General features: G+C 40.6%; 1 long non-coding RNA gene across 1 annotated transcript in view; it reads left to right on the plus strand.

The window, feature by feature from the left end:
- The first annotated feature begins 11,989 nt into the window (after window positions 1-11,989).
- Window positions 11,990-17,912, plus strand: part of LOC149977385 (uncharacterized) — an 80,923-nt gene continuing 75,000 nt past the window's right edge. Inside the window, exons 1-2 of the long non-coding RNA XR_016486540.1 lie at window positions 11,990-12,546; window positions 12,915-12,976. This is a non-coding gene — a long non-coding RNA (uncharacterized LOC149977385). The remainder of the gene's footprint in view (window positions 12,547-12,914; window positions 12,977-17,912) is intronic.

Here is a 17,912-nt window from a genome sequence, read left to right on the forward strand (position 1 = left end):
CACCTTGATCATGGACAGAATTGTTCCGCCTTGCTCATGGACAGAATTGTTCCACCTTGCTCATGGACAGAATTGTTCCACCTTGCTCATGGACAGAATTGTTCCACCTTGCTCATGGACAGAAATGTTCCACCTTGCTCATGGACAGAATTGTTCCACCTTGCCGGCTCTAGGCCCAACAGGCCCGGCCGCTAGGCTACACTCTGCCACGAGGCCTGGTGGCTGTGATTTAAACAACAACATGTGAACGTTTCCTTGAGGGCGTTATTGAAATCTCACTCCTCTCCGTTTAATAAGAGCATTATCTCAATTTGAATCACTGGACTCGAGTCTGGACTTCTTAAATATGAATATGATATGTAACTGTATAAAGACTGAGAATATGGTGTTTCATTAGTCATTAGAGTTGGTTGGGTGAACAGAAAGCCTTGGTTTTATTTAGCTTTATATGACGAATGGTCAGGAAGATGCAGTTGGATTCATCAATGAGGATTGGTCAGGAAGATGCAGTTGGATTCATGAATGAGGATTGGTCAGGAAGATGCAGTTGGATTCATCAATGAGGATTGGTCAGGAAGATGCAGTTGGATTCATCAATGAGGATTGGTCAGGAAGATGCAGTTGGATTCATCAATGAGGATTGGTCAGGAAGATGCAGTTGGATTCATCAATGAGGATTGGTCAGGAAGATGCAGTTGGATTCATGAATGAGGATTGGTCAGGAAGATGCAGTTGGATTCATGAATGAGGATTGGTCAGGAAGATGCAGTTGGATTCATAAATGAGGATTGGTCAGAAAGATGCAGTTGGATTCATCAATGAGGATTGGTCAGGAAGATGCAGTTGGATTCATGAATGAGGATTGGTCAGGAAGATGCAGTTGGATTCATCAATGAGGATTGGTCAGGAAGATGCAGTTGGATTCATAAATGAGGATTGGTCAGAAAGATGCAGTTGGATTCATCAATGAGGATTGGTCAGGAAGATGCAGTTGGATTCATGAATGAGGATTGGTCAGGAAGATGCAGTTGGATTCATCAATGAGGATTGGTCAGGAAGATGCAGTTGGATTCATGAATGAGGACTGGTCATGAAGATGCAGTTGGATTCATGAATGAGGATTGGTCAGGAAGATGCAGTTGGATTCATGAATGAGGATTGGTCAGGAAGATGCAGTTGGATTCATCAATGAGGATTGGTCAGGAAGATGCAGTTGGATTCATCAATGAGGATTGGTCAGAAAGATGCAGTTGGATTCATGAATGAGGACTGGTCAGGAAGATGCAGTTGGATTCATGAATGAGGATTGGTCAGGAAGATGCAGTTGGATTCATGAATAAGGATTGGTCAGGAAGATGCAGTTGGATTCATCAATAAGGATTGGTCAGGATGATGCAGTTGGATTCATGAATAAGAAAGTGATTTTGAAGGGTGTGGTGACATATAAAACATGTTCTTGCAGTACCATTGTGGTTCACCATTTCAGAGTTTCATCTTGCTGGAAGAGGAGCCGTATTTTTTTTTTAAACTATTTTGTTCTGAAAATACTAAAGGTATTCACCTTCCTGTCTGTTTTGTCTCTGTCTTTGTCTCTTTCTCACAAAATCTCACCCTCTTCATATTTCTGCTCTTCATCGCTCTCCTTTTCATCTCTCTCATATTCCTATTTCTCCTCTTCGTCTCTCTCCTCTTCATGTCACTCCTCTTCATGTCTCTCCTTTTCATCTCTCCTCTTCATTTCTCTCACCTTCGTCTCTCTCCTTTTCATGTCTCTCCTCTTCATCTCTCTCTCCCCTTCATCTCTCCTCTTCATTTCTCACATCTTCATCTCTCTCCTCTTCAAGTATCTCCTCTTCATGTCTCTCCTCTTCATCTCTCTCCTCTTCATCTCTCTCCCCTTCATCTCTCTCCTCTTCAGATCTCTCCTCTTTATGTTTCTCCTCTTCATCTCTCTCCCCTTCATCTCTCCTCTTCATTTCTCTCACCTTCATCGCTCTCCTCTTCAATTATCTCCTCTTCATCTCTCTCCTCTTCATGTCTCTCCTGTTCAATTATCTCCTCTTCATGTCTCTCCTCTTTATCTCTCTCCTCTTCATCTCTCTCCCCTTCATCTCTCTCCTCTTCATGTCTCTCCTGTTCAATTATCTCCTCTTCATGTCTCTCCTCTTTATCTCTCTCCTCTTCATCTCTCTCCCCTTCATCTCTCTCCTCTTCATGTCTCTCCTGTTCAATTATCTCCTCTTCATCTCTCTCCTCTTCATGTCTTTCCTCTTCCTGTCTCTCCTCTTTATCTCTCTCCTCTTCATGTCTCTCCTCTTCCTGTCTCTCCTCTTTATCTCTCTGCTCTTCATCTCTCTCCTCTACATATCTTTCCTCTTTCTGTCTCTCCTCTTTATCTCTCTCCTCTTCATGTCTCTCCTGTTCAATTATCTCCTCTTCATGTCTCTCCTCATCATGTCTCTCCTCTTCCTGTCTCTCCTCTTTATCTCTCTCCTCTTCATCTCTCTCCTCTTCATGTCTTTCCTCTTCCTGTCTCTCCTCTTTATCTCTCTCCTCTTCATCTCTCTCCTCTTCATGTCTCTCCTCTTCCTGTCTCTCCTCTTCATCTCTCTCCCCTTCATCTTTCTCCTCTTCATTTTACAATGTTCAGCCACATACTGCATTCTTCTTAATTTCTCAAGTTGAAGGTCCCTCGACGCCCCCCCCCCCCCCCCCATTTAAGCACAACCAACCACTCAAAATTAATCAAAACAGTATTGATTTGTGAGGAAAGCGTTAGCCTCACGATGCAGCCACATATTAAAACTGCTGGCCTTGTCTTCCGTCTCCTACTAACCACTCCTCATATCTTCATAATTGATTCATGTTCCTTTGTGAAGTACAGATGAATAATGCATTACTCGGCTCACTTTCCCTTTTCCTTTCCCTGTGGCTGATGAGAAACTATTTTACTTCACTGAATGGAGCAGAGCTGTAGTCTTTGGGCCTACTCCTGTGCTGTCCTTGTCATAACGTGCTGTGTGTCATACTGATGTGGGAGTTGATACTCGTATTGATCCTTTGGGCCTACTTCTGTGCTGTCCTCGTCATAACGTGCTGTGTGTCATACTGATGTGGGAGTTGATACTCGTATTGATCCTTTGGGCCTACTTCTGTGCTGTCCTCGTCATAACGTGCTGTGTGTTATACTGATGTGGGAGTTGATACTGGTATTGATCCTTTGGGCCTACTCCTGTGCTGTCCTCGTCATAACGTGCTGTGTGTTATACTGATGTGGGAGTTGATACTGGTATTGATCCTTTTGGCCTACTCCTGTGCTGTCCTCGTCATAACGTGCTGTGTGTCATACTGATGTGGGAGTTGATACTCGTATTGATCCTTTGGGCCTACTCCTGTGCTGTCCTCGTCATAACGTGCTGTGTGCCATACCGATGCAGAAGTTGACACTGATGTTGATCCTTTGGGAAGGTGTCTACCTCAACTGAATGGGAGCAGGGGTCTCCAAAGTGTGGCCCTAGAGCCGTTTGTGGTACGGCTTTAGATTTTTACCTACCCAATATACTTATCTAACTCAATTCTGCTCTTAACGCCAGCCTCATAAAATGTTGTGTAGGCAATACAGCAATAGTTGTATTCTGAACTTACACATTTTTAATTGCTAATATCTGTTGCAAAAACCTAGAAACTGCCGAGAGACAGAAAGAGGCTGGCACAGCCTGGCACCACACAGCTCATTTGGCTAACGATGCTTACGATGCTAATTATGCTAAAGTATCCTAATGATAATGAGGGATTAAAGAGCCCTGTCCCCTCTAACCCCACCCACCTCTCTCTCTTAAGCGCCAGCTTGTCTTCGCTGGGGTTTCATTGAATGTGTGCCAGCAAACAAGACTCAGAAAATTAAATAAACACTACTTATCCCTTTACAAGGAGCCTAATTAAATATGCAAATTAGGTTATGAATGAGGGCTCTCAAGAGGGTTTCATGTTTGATGTCTAGCCCTGTCTCTCTCTATATCTGTGTGTGTGTCTCTCTCTATGTCTGTGTGTATGTGTCTCTCTCTATATCTGTGTGTGTGTGTCTCTCTCTCTGTCTGTCTTTGTGTATGTTTGTGATTAGAGAAGGACAGACATTACTGTGTGTGCTCTGGGGTGAATGGGGAGGGACACCCATTACTGTGTGTGCTCTGGGGTGAATGGGGAGGGACTGACATTACTGTGTGTGCTCTGGGGTGATTGGAGAGGGACAGACATAACTGTGTGTGCTCTGGAGTGATTGGAGGGACAGACATTACTGTGTGTGCTCTGGGGTGAATGGGGAGGGACTGACATTACTGTGTGTGCTCTGGGGTGAGTGGGGAGGGACAAACATTACTGTGTGTGCTCTGGGGTGAATGGGGAGCGACTGACATTACTGTGTGTGCTCTGGGGTGAGTGGGGAGGGACAAACATTACTGTGTGTGCTCTGGGGTGATTATAGAGGGACAGCCATTACTGTGTGTGCTCTGGGGTGAATGGGGAGGGACCGACATTACTGTGTGTGCTCTGGGGTGAGTGGGGAGGGACAGACATAACTGTGTGTGCTCTGGAGTGATTGGAGGGACAGACATTACTGTGTGTGCTCTGGGGTGAATGGGGAGGGACCGGCATTACTGTGTGTGCTCTGGGGTGAGTGGGGAGGGACAAACATTACTGTGTGTGCTCTGGGGTGAATGGGGAGGGACTGACATTACTGTGTGTGCTCTGGGGTGATTGGAGAGGGACAGACATAACTGTGTGTGCTCTGGAGCGATTGGAGGGACAGACATTACTGTGTGTGCTCTGGGGTGAATGGGGAGGGACCGACATTACTGTGTGTGCTCTGGGGTGAGTGGGGAGGGACAAACATTACTGTGTGTGCTCTGGGGTGATTGGAGAGGGACAGCCATTACTGTGTGTGCTCTGGGGTGAATGGGGAGGGACAGACATTACTGTGTGTGCTCTGGGGTGATTGGAGAGGGACAGATATTACTGTGTGTGCTCTGGGGTGATTGGAGAGGGACAGACATTACTGTGTGTGCTCTGGGGTGAATGGGGAGGGACCAACATTACTGTGTGTGCTCTGGGGTGATTGGAGAGGGACAGCCATTACTGTGTGTGCTCTGGGGTGAATGGGGAGGGACATACATTACTGTGTGTGCTCTGGGGTGATTGGAGAGGGACAGATGTGCTCTGTGATATTCAAAATGGCTGTACTGGTGTGTCTTTATTTTTTAAATCTAAGGACACTTCCCCTCTGATAGTGTGATGCGTTTCCTTTAGTTTTCTCAACTAGGGCATTCCTTAGGCTCCGCCCATATGAAAGACAGATAGACATTGTTCCTGCTCCAGTTAGCAGCAGTACTACAGAGAAACTTCAGGCTGATCTGAACCTAAACCACAGCTTCAGACATTTATGAATGGAGGGAAGAGAGATGAAAGGAGCAAGAGGGGAGCTATAGAGAGTGTTTGGTGGAGACGGAGGGAGAGATGAAATGAGAGAGGAAGAGAAGGACAGACAGGCCCCTCAGAAAAACCACCACCACAGATTCATGTCTGACAGGAACCCTCCTCCCATCTGTTACCACCACCCTTAAAGCTCTCTTAATTTACTATGATGTTTGCGTGTGTGTTTGGGGTACGCCTTTGCAGAGTGCGTTGTAGATATAAATTGGTTTTGTCTGTGTGTCTGGTTGTGCAGACGTCCCTGGATTGGTTATGCAGTAGAGTGTGGTCAATGTTAAAGACCAGGGGAGTACACAGCTCTGCTTTGGGTAGAGTGTTTCATTGTGTGTGGATTGGGTTCATCATTCGAATCAGATGATGTCATGGTTACAGTCACCATAATCCAACAGCAGTTGAGACACTTGCAGCCCTAAGGGTCTAAACCGTGTATATGCTCCCACTGTAATGTAGCCTAGGTCACTTTGGATACAAGTGTCTGGAAGTGGCAGGTAATTATATCCAACTGATTTTAATACAAAAACAGTAAGAACAAAGAAAGAGAAGCCCACACACAGGTCTGTCAATGCTATATACCTGTATCATAATATACTACATCTAATACTTTATACCTGTATAACAATATACAACATCTAATACTTTATACCTGTCTAATAATATACAACATGTAATACTTTATACCTGTACCATAATATACAACATCTAATACTTTATACCTGTATAATAATATACAACATGTAATACTTTATACCGTTACCATAATATACTACATAATACTATATACCTGTACCATAATATACTACATCTAATACTTTATACCTGTACCATAATATACAACATCTAATACTTTATGCCTGTACCATATAATACAACATCTAATACTTTATACCTGTACCACCATAATATACAACATCTAATACTTTATACCTGTATAATAATATACAACATCTAATACTTTATACCTGTATCATAATATACAACATCTAATACTTTATACCTGTACCATAATATACAACATCTAATACTTTATGCCTGTACCATATAATACAACATCTAATACTTTATACCTGTACCACCATAATATACAACATCTAATACTTTATACCTGTATAATAATATACAACATCTAATACTTTATACCTGTATCATAATATACAACATCTAATACTTTATACCTGTACCATAATATACAACATCTAATACTTTATACCTGTACCACCATAATATACAACATCTAATACTTTATACCTGTACCACCATAATATACAACATCTAATACTTTATACCTGTACCACCATAATATACAACATCTAATACTTTATACCTGTACCACCATAATATACAACATCTAATACTTTATACCTGTATAATAATATACAACATCTAATACTTTATACCTGTATCATAATATACAACATCTAATACTTTATACCTGTACCACCATAATATACAACATCTAATACTTTATACCTGTATAATAATATACAACATCTAATACATAATACATGTACCATAATATATAACATCTAATACTTTATACCTGTATAATAATATACAACATCTAATACTTTATACCTGTACCATAATATACAACATCTAATACTTTATACCTGTATAATAATATACAACATCTAATACTTTATACCTGTATAATAATATACAACATCTAATACATAATACATGTACCATAATATATAACATCTAATACTTTATACCTGTATAATAATATACAACATCTAATACTTTATACCTGTACCATAATATACAACATCTAATACTTTATACCTGTATAATAATATACAACATCTAATACTTTATACCTGTATAATAATATACAACATCTAATACTTTATACCTGTATCATAATATACAACATCTAATACTTTATACCTGTACCACCATAATATACAACATCTAATACTTTATACCTGTATAATAATATACAACATCTAATACATAATACATGTACCATAATATATAACATCTAATACTTTATACCTGTATCATAATATACAACATCTAATACTTTATACCTGTATCATAATATACAACATCTAATACTTTATACCTGTACCATAATATACAACATCTAATACTTTATACCTGTACCATAATATACAACATCTAATACTTTATACCTGTATCATAATATACAACATCTAATACATAATACATGTACCATAATATACAACATCTAATACTTTATACCTGTATAATAATATACAACATCTAATACTTTATACCTGTATAATAATATACAACATCTAATACATAATACATGTACCATAATATATAACATCTAATACTTTATACCTGTATCATAATATACAACATCTAATACTTTATACCTGTATCATAATATACAACATCTAATACTTTATACCTGTACCATAATATACAACATCTAATACTTTATACCTGTACCATAATATACAACATCTAATACTTTATACCTGTATCATAATATACAACATCTAATACTTTATACCTGTATCATAATATACAACATCTAATACTTTATACCTGTATCATAATATACAACATCTAATACTTTATACCTGTATCATAATATACAACATCTAATACATAATACATGTACCATAATATACAACATCTAATACTTTATACCTGTACCACCATAATATACAACATCTAATACTTTATACCTGTACCACCATAATATACAACAACTAATACATAATACATGTACCATAATATACAACATCTAATACTTTATACCTGTATAATAATATACAACATCTAATACTTTATACCTGTACCACCATAATATACAACATCTAATACTTTATACCTGTATAATAATATACAACATCTAATTCTTTACACCTGTACCACCATAATATACAACATCTAATACTTTATACCTGTATCATAATATACAACATCTAATACTTTATACCTGTATCATAATATACAACATCTAATACATAATACATGTACCATAATATACAACATCTAATACTTTATACCTGTACCATAATATACAACATCTAATACTTTATACCTGTACCATAATATACAACATCTAATACTTTATACCTGTATCATAATATACAACAACTAATACATAATACATGTATCATAATATACAACATCTAATACTTTATACCTGTATCATAATATACAACATCTAATACTTTATACCTGTATCATAATATACAACATCTAATACATAATACATGTACCATAATATACAACATCTAATACTTTATACCTGTACCACCATAATATACAACATCTAATACTTTATACCTGTACCACCATAATATACAACAACTAATACATAATACATGTACCATAATATACAACATCTAATACTTTATACCTGTATCATAATATACAACATCTAATACTTTATACCTGTATCATAATATACAACATCTAATACATAATACATGTACCATAATATACAACATCTAATACTTTATACCTGTATCATAATATACAACATCTAATACTTTATACCTGTATCATAATATACAACATCTAATACTTTATACCTGTACCACCATAATATACAACATCTAATACTTTATACCTGTATAATAATATACAACATCTAATACTTTATACCTGTACCATAATATACAACATCTAATACTTTATACCTGTATCATAATATACAACATCTAATACTTTATACCTGTACCATAATATACAACAACTAATACATAATACATGTACCATAATATACAACATCTAATACTTTATACCTGTACCATAATATACAACATCTAATACTTTATACCTGTATAATAATATACAACATCTAATACTTTATACCTGTACCATAATATACAACATCTAATACTTTATACCTGTATCATAATATACAACATCTAATACTTTATACCTGTACCATAATATACAACAACTAATACATAATACATGTACCATAATATACAACATCTAATACTTTATACCTGTACCATAATATACAACAACTAATACATAATACATGTACCATAATATACAACATCTAATACTTTATACCTGTACCATTATATACAACATCTAATACTTTATACCTGTATAATAATATACAACATCTAATACTTTATACCTGTACCACCAAAATATACAACAACTAATACATAATACATGTACCATAATATACAACATCTAATACTTTATACCTGTACCATAATATACAACATCTAATACTTTATACCTGTACCATTATATACAACAACTAATACTTTATACCTGTACCATAATATACAACATCTAAAACCTAATACACGTACCACCATTGAAATGGGTCTGGGTGTAGCTGGTGCAGAGGAGTCAGGCGCAGGACAGCAGAGATGAGTAATAAAAGTAACTTTTCTCAAAAGACCAAATACACGTAGTAAATACCAAGCCCACACAAAAGGACGGAAATACAAATAACAAACACGCACAAAAATCATGGGGAAAACAGAGGGTTAAGTACTTTCTGGAGTTAATGCAATTTCTTAAATTAAGTCCCCCCCTTTCTCCATTTAGCATAAACTTTAGCCTAGCCTTTAGCTGAGCTAATGCACTAATGGAAGGGAGTGCCTTTATTTTGATAGGTAAGTTATAGTACTCTATGCTAGCACTGAATGCTAACTAAAACAACGGCATGTTTAAAGGGAAGGACTATGTTTTGAATGCTTGCACGCTATGCTAATTACGGCATTTTCTAATGGGATGCTAAATGCTAATCCAGTATATTCGCTGAGTCAGCTGCTGTGTGCCCTTGTCTTATTAGGTAAACTTATTTAGCCCAAATTAAACAGACACACACACACACACACACACACACACACACACACACACACACACACACACACACACACACACACACACACACATACACACACACACCTGAAAGTCATTGCCTGCCCTGGTTGTAAACTAAATTAAGTTGACATGCTCCCATCAAGGTATAAAGACATGATGCTGCATTTTTATGCTATTTATGAAATTAAATAATTAAAATTATGCAAAAACTTTTAACCAGTCAAAATCCCTTAGTCTGAGAGAAACATACTGTATATCACCTCTTGCTCATGGGTTATTACAGTATATCAGCAAAAGGCCCAATGTGATGTGCCATTCTGATTTTGTTAAAGAGACATTGACAACTCAGATTGGCACCTGTGTTTTCTGTTGCTCGTTAGAAAAAATAAGATTTCAGTCTTGGAAGTGTTTCCTGACCGATTCCGCGTTTGGTTAATGTTTGTCCCCAATGGGACAGTGTACAAGCAGAAGCCTGTTTCACTTCCTCAAAATCTTCAGAATGAATCTAAAATAACTTAAGAAATGTGTCATTCATTTTGATGTTTTTGCCGGGGCTGTTTTACATCTAACGAACGTGTTCGGTGCAGTAATTCTCAAGTTGTATCATTTTTAACATTTTGTTTAGCCTGTCTCACTGTCTATGCTGTTGGATGGAGAGCAATCACTGCAGCTGTTCACCCCATGTCAGTGGGCAAATGGACATCGTCAAATCAAAACCCAACCTTCATTTACCTGTTGTGACACATGGTTGGTCCAAATTTAGTTTTAGATGAGACTGACTTTATGACCAAAATGATCCTATTTACACGGCAGTTTTTGATTCATATCGATGACACAAAGGCCATTTTCAAAGGGTGACTGTTGCTTTTTTAAGGTCACAATTTGTCCATTGACCAAAGTCAAACCAAACCATTTTCTGAAAAATTGACAAGGGTTTTATTTTGGCTCCCAGGTCAAATTGTTTGACATCGTATTATCAGGATGTACCTTTAAAATAGAAATTCCCTCCATGTCCCTACTCCTTTTATTTCCCCATGGCTCTGTCCAGAAATAACTCCTAGCTCCTACCCCTAGCCCCTAGCTGCTACCCTCTACCCCCTCCCCCCTAGACCCTACCCCTAGCTCCTACCCCCTGCAGCTTCCCCCTAGCGCCTTGCGCCTACCCCCTTCCCCCTAGCTCCTACCCCTAGCCCCTAGCTCCTACCCCTAGCGCCTTGCGCCTACCCCTAGCCCCTAGCTCGTACCTCCTACCCCCTAGCCCCTACCCCTAGCTCCTACCCCCTGCAGCTTCCCCCTAGCGCCTTGCGCCTACCCCCTTCCCCCTAGCTCCTACCCCTAGCCCCTAGCTCCTACCTCCTACCCCCGACCCCCTAGCCACTAAACCCTAAGCTCCTACAGTAGGCAGAAAATGATTGGATAGATAATGCAGGTTGGCCTATAATCCATGTGACAAGAATCCCACCTAGCCAATCAGAGGGCAAGGTGGAGCTACTACCATATTTATTTTATTTTAATTTTTTTATTTCACCTTTATTTAACCTGTTAGAGCTCTAGGGGCGCTATTTCATTTTTGGATAAAAAACGTTCCCGTTTTAAGCGCGATATTTTGTCACGAAAAGATGCTCGACTATGCATATTCTTGACAGTTTTGGAAAGAAAACACTCTGAAGTTTCAGAATCTGCTAAGATTTTGTCTGTAAGTGCCCCAGAACTCATTCTACAGGCGAAACCAAGATGATGCATCACCCAGGAATTAGCAGAATTTCTGAAGCTCTGTTTTCCATTCTCTCCTTATATGGCTGTGATTGCGCAACGAATGAGCCTGCACTTTCTGTCGTTCGCCCAAGGTCTTAGCAGCATTGTGACGTATTTGTAGGCATATCATTGGAAGATTGACCATAAGAGACTACATTTTCCAAGTGTCCGCCTGGTGTCCTGCGTCGAATTCGGTGCGCAATTGCCAGCTGCTTCTACTTTACCATTTGATTCAGGGGAGAAAGCATGTGTCCAAGAACGATGTATCAATGAAGAGATATGTGAAAAACACCTTGATGATTGATTCTAAACAACGTTTGCCATGTTTTCAGTCGATATTATGGAGTTAATTTGGAAAAAAGTTTGCGTTTTGAGGACTGAATTTATGGATTTTTTTTGGTAGCCAAATGTGATGTATAAAACGGAGCTATTTCTAATACACAAGGAATCTTTTTGGAAAAACTGAGCATCTGCTATCTAACTGAGAGTATCCTCATTGAAAACATCAGAAGTTCTTCAAAGGTAAATGATTTTATTTGAAGGCTTTTATGTTTTTGTTAATGTTGCGTGCTGGATGCTAACGCTAATGCTAACGCTAAATGCTAACGCGAAATGCTAACTCTAGCTAGCTACTTTTACACAAATTATTGTTTTCCTATGGTTGAGAAGCATATTTTGAAAATCTGAGATGACAGTGTTGTTTACAAAAGGCTAAGCTTGAGAGATGGCATATTTATTTCATTTCATTTGCGATTTTCATAAATAGTTAATGTTGTGTTATGCTAATGAGCTTGCTGATAGATTTACACAATCCTGGATACAGGGGTTTTTTCATAGCTAAACGTGACGCAGAAAACGGAGCGATTTGTCCTAAACAAATAATCTTTCAGGAAAAACTGAACATTTGCTATCTGAGAGTCTCCTCATTGAAAACATCTGAAGTTCTTCAAAGGTAAATTATTTTTTTGAATGCTTTTCTGTTTTTTTGTGTAAATGTTGCCAGCTGAATGCTAATGCTAAATGCTACGTTAGCCATCAATACTGTTACACAAATGCTTGTTTTGCAATGGTTGAGAAGCATATTTTGAAAATCTGAGATGACAGTGTTGTTAACAAAAGGCTAAGCTTGAGAGCTAGCATATTTATTTCATTTCATTTGCGATTTTCATGAATAGTTAATGTTGCGTTATGGTAATGAGCTTGAGTCTGTATTCACGAACCCGGATCCGGGATGGGGAGATCAGAAAGGTTAACCAGGTAGGCTAGTTGAGAACAAGTTCTCATTTACAACTGCGACCTGGCCAAGATTAGCATTTCGACACAAACAACAACACCGAGTTACACATGGAGTAAACAAAACATAGTCAATACTACAGTAGAACAAAAGAAAACAAAAAAATATATATACAATGAGTGCAAATGAGGTAAGATAAGGGAGTTAAGGCAATAAATAGGCCATGGTGGTGAAGTAATTACAATATAGCAATTAAACACTGGAATGGCAGATGTGCAGAAGATGAATGTGCAAGTAGAGATACTGGGGTGCAAAGGAGCAAGATAAGTAAATAAATACAGTTTGGGGATGAGGTAGGTAGATTGGATGGGCTGTTTACTGATGGGCTATATACAGGTGCAGTGATCTGTGAGCTGCTCTGACAGCTGGCGCTTAAAGCTAGTGAGGGAGATATGAGTCTCCAGCTTCAGAGATTTTTGCAGTTCGTTCCAGTCATTGACAGCTTTAATACCAATTGTAAAAAATATAAAAATAATCTCTATAAGGCCTCTGGCTTTGGGACCGGGACTTAGCTATATTGTCTCTGTTGTCATTGTGTTGGCCTGGTTCCAGGGCTCCTGTCTTCTGCATGGCCAGTCTCACGCTCACCCCTGAAGACACCCTCTGAACCAAGCCTAATCAATCACCATGTCAATCTACATGCTCCACACACCAAGTCTCACTAACTACTATCCATTTAATTAGATGTAGATTTCTCCCCTTAGATAGAACATGCCAATTTCATCTGTTCTATACCTGAGGGAAGAGAGAGCATATGGACTGTGTGTGTACAGATTTGGGTGAATGTGTGTATGGGGGATGGGGGGGGGGATGTTTATGTAAGGGCACTATGTAAACATCTGAACATCTACACCAAGCCAGTGTATCTGGTTGTCCTCAAATGTGCATTTCCATGTTTTCTACTGGTGTCAGGGAACATGCATAGCATAATGAAATCCCCAAATAGAAAAAATAAAAGTTGGTATTGTTCTGCATTTGTTGGCTTGAATTCACTGCTCTGACAGAAGGGAGTAGAACAGTGTCCTGTAGTAGCGTCAACATTAGGTCTCTACCCAGTTCTAGATAAATGACTTGAACACAGTTAGACAGTTGAACCTCCAGCTGCTCTTTAAAGCCATTTCAATCAGTGTTAAATCATTGATAATATACTAAAACACAAACACGCACACCACACACAGTATGTCAGCCTTAAAGCACTGATAATATACCACAACACACACACACACACACACACACACACACACACACACAGTATGTCAGCGTTAAATCACTGATAATATACCACAACACACACACACACACACACACACACACAGTATGTCAGCGTTAAATCACTGATAATATACCACAACACACACACACACACACACACACACGCACACACGCACACACACACACACACACACACACACACACACACACACACACACACACACACACACACACACACACACACACGCAACACATACACACACACACACACACACGCACGCACGCACGCACGCACGCACACACACACACACACACACACACACACACACACACACACACACACACACACACACAGTAAATCAGCCTTAAAGCACTGATAATAGTCCCACATCAACATTGATTGGCCTTCGTACGTTTACAGTTCACTTTAATTGCCTTAAAAAATACCACTAGTCAGCTGTGTGTGTGTGTGTGTGTGTCCATCGACAGAAAGCCCTATTGATTTATCAGCTTAAGGATTTGTCCTGTCCCTCCGTACATAAAAAGCCTGCGTGTGCTGTTCAAAAAGGGAAATGCCCCCATCGATTTCCTTAACTTGAGCCCAAACGCTAAAGATTTTTGGATAAGCTAGCTCATTACTTAAGCTGAAATCAATAGGCGGGATCATGGCGAGAGCATGGTGAAATGAATGAGCGGAGTCGGGAGAAATAGAGCCCTGTTCTGTCTGTCAAGATGGAGCCCTGTTCTGTCTGTCAAGATGGAGCCCTGTTCTGTCTGGGGAGATGGAGCCCTGTTCTGTCTGGGGAGATGGAGCCCTGTTCTGTCTGGGGAGATGGAGCCCTGTTCTGTCTGGGAAGATGGAGCCCTGTTCCGTCTGGCGAGATGGAACCCTGTTATGGTTGAAGAGATGGAGCCGTTTTCTGTCTGGGGAGATGGAGCCCTGTTCTGTCTGTCAAGATGGAACCCTGTTCTGTCTGGGGAGATGGAGCCCTGTTCTGTCTGGGGAGATGGAGCCCTGTTCTGTCTGGGGAGATGGAGCCCTGTTCTGTCTGTCAAGATGGAGCCCTGTTCTGTCTGGCGAGATGGAGCCCTGTGCTGTCTGGGGAGACGGAGCCCTGTTCTGTCTGGGGAGATGGAGCCCTGTTCTGTCTGGGGAGACGGAGCCCTGTTCTGTCTGGGGAGATGAAGCCCTGTTCTGTCTGGGGAGATGGAGCCCTGTTCTGTCTGGGGAGATGGAGCCCTGTTCTGTCTGGGGAGATGGAGCCCTGTTCTGTCTGGGGAGATGGAGCCCTGTTCTGTCTGGGGAGATGGAGCCCTGTTCTGTCTGGTGAGATGGAGCCCTGTTCTGTCTGTGGAGATGGAGCCCTGTTCTTCCTGGGGTGATTGAGCCCTGTTCTGTCTGGGGAGATATATCCCTGTTTTAGCTGGGGAGATGGGGTGTGATGGGCTCAACTTATCCCTGTCGTGTCCTAGTTGACTCTGGTCTGGTTGATAACTGGGTGTAGTGGAGTGGAGTGAAACTGGCTGGAGGCGTGACATAGTGGTCTCTCTCTCTGTCTCTCTTTCTCTCAAGGTGACATTTTACTTCCACTAACATGCACTGTTCTCTGCCCCCAAAAATCTTAATACCTACAATGATTTAGCAGGTCTCTATGTTGTGTTTTAATTGTTCCATATCTCTCAATTCTGTGTCTGTCCCAGTGGAGAGGGTCAGGGGTGAGGGAGAAAGACTTTAAAGTTTTTACATTTTAGTAATTTAGCCTACCCACTTATCCAGAGTGACTTACAGTTAGTGCATTCATCTTAAGATAGCTTGTTGGACTGTTTTCGGAAGATGGGCAGGGACTCTGCTCTCCTAGTTTCAGGGGGAAGCTGGATCCACCATTTGGGTGCCAGGACAAAGAAGAGCTTGGACTGGGCTAAATGGAAGCTGCCCTCCAGTAGAAGTGGGAGGGCCAAGAGACCTGAGGTGGCAGAATAGAGTGCTTGGATTGGGGAGTAGGGTTTGAGCATAGTTTTAAAGTTCTAAAACCATTTGGGCTGCAATGTTTTGGATAAATTGCAGGGGATTGATGGAACAAGCTGGGAGCTCAGCGAACAGCAAGTTGCAGTAGTCCAGACAGGAGAGGACAAGTCCCTGGATTAGGACCTGTGCCGCTTCCTGTGTGAGGTAGGGTTGTACTCTACAGATGTTGTAGAGCATGAACCTGCAGGAGCGAGTCACTGCTTTGATGATTGCAGAGAACGACAGAGTGTTGGCGTGTCCAGGGTCACGCCAAGGTTCTTTGCACTCTGGAAGGGATGAACTGTGGAATTGAGGTTGTGGATTGACATCCAAGTTCAGATATCTGCCAAGAACGCAGAAATGCGTGTCGCCACCTCCTGTCAGATTGATTGATAACGGCACTAGAGGGGATCGCTGCCATTTTTCGAGCTCTTGAGGAGGGGAGCGAATCTGGCCATTTTGAAGTCAGAGGATACGCAGCCAGTGGTCAGGGATGAGTTGATGAGGGAAGTGAGGAATGGGAGAAGATGGTCTGGAGAAGGGATGGGGTCGAGCAGGCAGTCTGTCGGGCGGCCAGATCTGATTAGTCACAGGATTTCATCTGGAGAGAGAGGGAGAAAGAGATCAAGGCGTAGGTTAGGTCCGTGTGAGTAGGACCAGTGGACTCAATAAGCTGAGTGAATGAGTAGCGGATGTCGTCAAAGTCGTCCACAGAGAGGGAAGATGTAAGGGTAGGGGGTGGAGGATTAAGGAGGGAGGAAAGGATTGAAAATACTTTTCTAGGGTTAGAGGCAGAAGCTAGAAATGGAGATTGTTAGAAAGTGGCTTTAGCAACAGAAAGAGTTGAAGAGAAGGCAGAGAGGAGGTAGTAAACGGATGAAAGGTCCTCCGGAAGTTTAGTTTTCCTTCAGTTTTGCTCAGCTGCCCGCAGCCCTGTTCCATAAGCTCGCAATGAGTCACTCAGCCAAGGAGCAGGACGAGAAGGGTCTATCTGGCGGGAAGGAAAGGGGACAGTGCGAATCATAAGATATTGGAAGTGAGGAGAGTAGGGTCAAAAAGGTAGAATCAGGAGACAGGAGGATGTAGCTTAAGGAAGAGATGATAGGGTAGAAGAGAAGAAAGTAGTGGGAGAGAGAGTGTAAAGATAGCGACAGCGCACAACCCTTTGGGTAGGGTTGAGTTGTTAGGGTTGGAGGAAAGGAAGAGGTTGGAGCTGGAGTTGAGGTTGGAACTGAGGCCAGGGTAGATTGAACATAGGTATCTTTCTAACTTGTGTGTGTGTGTGTTGTGTGTTAGCTGCAGATCCAGGAGAGGAGGTAATGTGAGGACCTGAGAGAGAGCAGGCTTAGATGAGAGGAGACAGTGTGAGGACCTGAG

The sequence above is a fragment of the Oncorhynchus mykiss genome, chromosome 15 (assembly GCF_057628025.1).
Source record: "Oncorhynchus mykiss isolate SJ-2025 chromosome 15, ASM5762802v1, whole genome shotgun sequence".
Taxonomy (NCBI): Eukaryota; Metazoa; Chordata; class Actinopteri; order Salmoniformes; family Salmonidae; genus Oncorhynchus; species Oncorhynchus mykiss.